This window comes from Marmota marmota, unplaced genomic scaffold, assembly GCF_001458135.2.
Source record: "Marmota marmota marmota unplaced genomic scaffold, marMar, whole genome shotgun sequence".
In the NCBI taxonomy this organism is placed as follows: Eukaryota; Metazoa; Chordata; class Mammalia; order Rodentia; family Sciuridae; genus Marmota; species Marmota marmota.
The window spans coordinates 220,648-226,206 of record NW_026000021.1 but is presented as its reverse complement, the minus strand read 5'-3'; positions in this window follow the sequence as shown (position 1 = coordinate 226,206).

The window sequence follows — 5,559 nt, the reverse complement described above, 5'->3', positions numbered from 1 at the left end:
CTCTGAGTATTATGATGTTAGTTGTTAGTTATGGGTTTTTCATTCATAACCTTTATTATATTGAGACACTTTCCTTCTATTCCTAGCTTGTTGAGTCTTTTTATTATAAAAGGGTATTGAATTTTGTCAAGTGCTCTTTCTCATAAGTATTACATGCCAACTGATTATGCCACTGCAGCTCCTTGTCACATGCTTTTTCTGCATCGATTGAGGTGCTCATTTTTCCTTTCTCATTCATTCTGTTAATGTGATTTATTGCATTGATTTTGGCTTGTTGAACCATCCTTGCATCCTGGGAATAAATGCCACTTGCTCTGCCATGTGCAGTGGCCCATACCTATAACCCCAGCTATTCAGGAGGCCAAGGCAGAAGGATTGCAATTCAAGGCCAGCCTGGGCAACTCAGTGAGACCCTATCTCAAAACAAATTTAAGAAGGGCTAGAGATATAGCTCTGTGGAACAGTGCCCTGGGTGCCATAAAATGAAAATAAAAATAAACACTTGGTCATGGGGTATAAGCCCCTTAATATTATCCTTAATTCTGTTTACTAGGATTTTGCTGAGATTTTTATGTCAATATATCAAAGAGATTGGTCTGTAGTTCTTTTTTCTTTTCTTTCCTTGTAGTGTCTTTACTGGCTTTGGTACAGGCACCTGAGCTCTTGACATTAACTTCTCAAATACCAGAGCTTTCATCATTGCACTGTTCACTACACTTACATCACAAAGATGCCAACTGCTAAGCCAGCAGCCATGTACTGTATTTTGGCGGTGGGCCCAGCCCACAGGGGATTAAGAGACATGCTAAGAAGATACGGAGAGAACATGCAGTCACTGGCTTTGAGACACTTCAAACTAAAGATTTTCAAACTTTGGCCCAGAGAACCTGGGGCTCTGGGAGGTCAAAGCTGTTTGCATAATAATATTGAAATTTATTTCCCCTTCATTTTGTTTGACATTTGCACCATGATAGGAAAACAATGGTGGGAACTGGGGACAAAGCCCAGGGGTAGAATGTCTGCCTAGCATGTGCAAGGCCCTGGGTTACTCTCCAGCACCACAGAACAGCAACAGGAAATAACACTGGGTAAAACTGGACACTTGTGGCAAATCACAGGCAGAGAGACCAAACTATATGAGAGTCCATTGATACTTGGGATTTGGAAAACCTAAAATGGAATCTAGAAGTGAAGGATGGAAACAGCTCTGGAAGACAGAACTCATGGAAACTGAGTCCACAAGGGGTCACACAATGTGTGATTATTTTCCCTGTGGTCACATTGCTTAAAAGGCCAGAGGGACTAGACACAAAGGCACATACCTGTAATCTCAGCAACTGGGGAGGCTAAGGTAGGAGGATCACAAATTCAAGGCCAGCTCCAGCAATTTAGAAAGACCCTGTCTCAAAAAATAAAAAGGGCTGAGTATATAGCTCAGTGCATGAGGCTCTGGGTTCAATCCCCAGTATGGCAAAAATAATCAGTTAATCAGTACTTTCTTAACTGACTGAAGATAAAAACACAAAATTTAAAAATTTGTTGGCAGCAGCTAAAGTAGGACACAGAAAAAAAATGATAGCAGTAGATGCTTATATTAGAAAGGAGGGTCTTGTGTCAGTGACTTCAGTTTATACCTTACAAAAAAACAGAAAAAAGGAGAAAGTAATTGAATCTAAGATAAACAGCAGATAGGACACAGTATAAAGAACAGAAATCAATGAAAAAGGAAAGAGACATTTTATTTAGGAAATAAAAGTAACCAAAGGATGGTTCTTTGAGAAGACCAGAAATTAAACAAAACAAACAAACAAAAAAACAAAACTCATTAGTTATATCAAAAGGAAAAATAGGGAGAAGTTACAAATTACTAATATCAGGAATAATATCTATCACTACAGAATCAACAGATCTCATAAGGTTAAATATCATGAGTAACTTTATGCCAATAAATTTGATAGCTTAAAATAAATGAAAAATTCCTTGTAAGACAGCTATCAAAATCTCATTCTTTTTAAATTTTGTTTTGTGGTGCTTGGGATTGAACTCAGGACCTCCTGCATTCTTCTATTTATTTTTTAAGTATAGTGATTTTATATCCCTTGGAGATATACCCATATGTTTCTCCAATTTGGTGCTAAAAAAAATACTTAAGGCTGTGTAGTTTAAAAAGAAAAGAAATTTAGGTGTCTCACGGTTCTGGAGATCTAAGAGCATGATAGTGGCATTGGCTCTATGAGGACCTCATGGCAAAGGTATGTGTAGCAAGTGTGTGTGTGTGTGTGTGTGTGTGTGTGTGTGTGTGTGAGAGAGAGAGAGAGAGAGAGAGAGAGAGAGGTGTCACACCATGAGAGGAAAAGGAAGAGTGGGGAGGGGCCAGAGTCTTCTATGCCAACCCAGTCTCCCAGGAGCCAATGTACTCTTGTGGGTCCTAACCCATAGACCAGCATTAATGCCTTCATGAAGTTGGCCATACCAAAACTCAGTCTAGAAAAAATAGATAATTTGAGTAGTTACGTATTTATGGATCTCCTTTGTAATTGAATTGAAATTGGACTTGTAATTAAAAATCTTCCCTAAAAGAAAACTCTAGGCTCAGAGAGTCTCACTGGAGAATTTTAACTAGCATTTAAGGAAGATACAATGCCCATTTCCATAACTCTTCCTAAAAAAATGGAGGAAAGAATATGCCCAACTCATAAATGAAGCCCATGGTTCCCTGATACCTGATACTAGACAAAGATTTTATAAGAAAACAACAAACCAATGTTGTTCACAAACACAGAGGCAAAAATTCTTAGCAAAATTGTAGCAAACCATACCTAATGATAGTTTAAAAAGACTAGTATATAATGACTAAGTATGCTTTATCTTGAATTATGTCCTTATTCAACATTCAAAAATAAATCAATGTGCCAGGCATGGTGGTGCACAACTGAAATCCCAGCACGGGAGGCTGAGGCAGGAGGATTTCGAGTTCAAAGCCCCAGCCTCACGACACGGCAAGGCACTAAGCAACTCAGTGAGACCCTGTATCTAAAATACAAAATAGGGCTAGGGATGTGGCTCAGTGGTTGAGTGTCCCTGAGTTCAATTCCTGGTACAAAAAAAAAAAAAAAAAAACAATGTAATTCACCATTGTCAATAAACAAAATAAGAAAAATTATCTGATCATGTCAGCAGCAGCAAGAAAAGCCTTAGTCAAAATTCAACATCAATTCATAAGAAATATTCTCAGCTCATCTGGGTGTGAAAAAGACTGAATGCTTTCCCCATATGATCAGAAACATCTGTTCTTGCCACTTCTATTCAATATTGTAATGGGAGCATTGATATCGGAAACAACAAAGTAAAGCTGTATTTATTCACAGACAACATAATCACCAAAATAGAAAATTTTATGGACTCTTGGAATCTTAAAAAAAAAAAAAGGCTATCAGAACTAATACATACATCCAACAAGTTTTCAGTATATAAAATCAATACAAAAGTCAATTGTACTTCTGTATACTGCTTACCAAAAATGGAAATTAAGGGTTGCGGGTGTTGCTCAGTGGTAGAGCACTTGTCTAGTTATGCGTAAGGCTCTCAGTTCAGTCCGTAGCACCAAAAATAAAATAAATAAATAATCCAATTTACAATTTATTCAAAAAAGATCACATAAGTAGGGATAAGTCGGAGAAAAGATATATAAAACAAGGATGCTAAAAACAAACAAACAAACAAACATGGATGCTGAACTATAAAGCATTGCTGAAAGAAAACAGAAAGGAGGAGCTCTTCTTGGCTTAGAAGACTCCATCTTGTTAGATGTCAGTTCTCTCCCAAAAGGATCTCTGAGTGCTACAAAATCCCAGGCAGGCTCTTTCGGAGAAATTCGGTTCTTTTGGAAATGCAAGGGACCTAGGACAGGCAAAACAACTTGGAGAAAGAACCAAGCTGGAGGACTCGCACTGCCTAACTTCAAACTTAGGATGCAGCTCTAGTAATCACGACAGTGTGGTGCTGCTGTAAGGATTAGTACACAGAATAGCTGAACTAAGGGTGTGTCAATAGACTCACAGATGAGGGCAATTTATGAGTCCTCAGGACAGCCGACCAGGGTGACCAGAGCCCAAGCCATTATGTCAGCCTCCAGCAGCCCCATTCATGTCCCTTGGAGTTGGGAGTAATGCTATTGGGGTCTGTAGGTATCACCTGTGAGGGGGGCCTGGAGGCACCTTTTACCCCACTTGTACCCACATCCACCTCCACTGAGGTATGCCCTGGTTTGCTCTGAGTGTGTGTTCCCTAGCACCCTCTCGTGGACAGTGCAGTCCTGGGGACCTGACCTGTCTCAGCCATGGCAGAGCGATGACAGAGTTGCTGGGGTGCTTGGACCATGTCCCAGGTCCTCTCAGGGTGCTGGTCAAGGTGGTGGGATTTCTAATACACAAGGTGGTGGTTTTGAAATAAGTAAAGCCTGTTTTATTTTATTAAAAACAAAGAATGGCCACAGTATTTATTTGCTTCTAGAAGAAACACAATTTTTTTCCCTAAGCTTAGTCAGATTGAAAATTAATTTGGAATCAATATTAATGGAAGACAGACTTAAAAACAGTATGGGAAATATAGGAGTGCTGTCAGCAAAATGGCAGAGAAGGAGGTCCAGCCCCTAAGTCACGGCAGCAGGAGGAGGAGGGCTAGGGGCCCCAGGACTTCCTGCCAGGTGCCACTTCTCCTTTCCCTTCGAGATTTTGGCCACCACTCTCCCGTGGGCTGTCTGTACCTTTGACCTGAGTCTGACCCGAGTCCAACCTGGCCACACAGAAACACATCAGAGTTACTGCTAAGCCAGAAGAGGGTGCACTGGTCCCCTTGGGGTGGCACAGGAGATGGAAAGGGGCTTTAGGTTGGGTCCATGTGCTGAGGCCTAAGCAGTCAGAGCACTGATGATGACCTCTCTGTGCTTCTGGGGTGAGAGGACCACTGGCTTGGAAGTGGAGGTACCAGCACTGCAAGAGTGACAAACTTGTGTCTGCTCTGGAGAAGGTGGGGGAGCCCGCAGCTGGAGGGCAGCCAGAACCCACTGCTGGGGCGTGGAGGGGCCTCAGGCTGCCCTGGGCCTGGACAGCCCAGGAGGAATCAGCCATGGCCAACGGGTGGAGGAGGCCTTGAGGGGCAATGGCTTCCAAAAGCTCCCACTGTCCAGAGGTCCAGCCCAGGCCTTAGCCCCAGCTGCAGCACCTTCTGGCTGTCCAGGGTGACAGAGGCCCAGGCCATGCTGAGAAGGTACTGCCACTGGGGCCTGGGACTTCCAGTTCTGGTTGGATTCCAGGCTCCAGCTCTGCCCCCTCTGACCTCAGTGGTACACACTTGAGGTCCCTTATTGTGTCCTCCAAGTAGGTGGCACTGCTGGCCTGTGACCATGTGGGCCTTGGACCCTTTGCCCTCCCACAGCCAGAAGTAGAGCCCAGCTCCTCTGCCAAGGGCCTTCTGGGTGCTGGTTACCACCCTGGCTCCCCGACCTCCCTTCTCTCTGTTCCTGCTTCTCACTCCTTGTCCCCTTTGAACAGTCCAGGA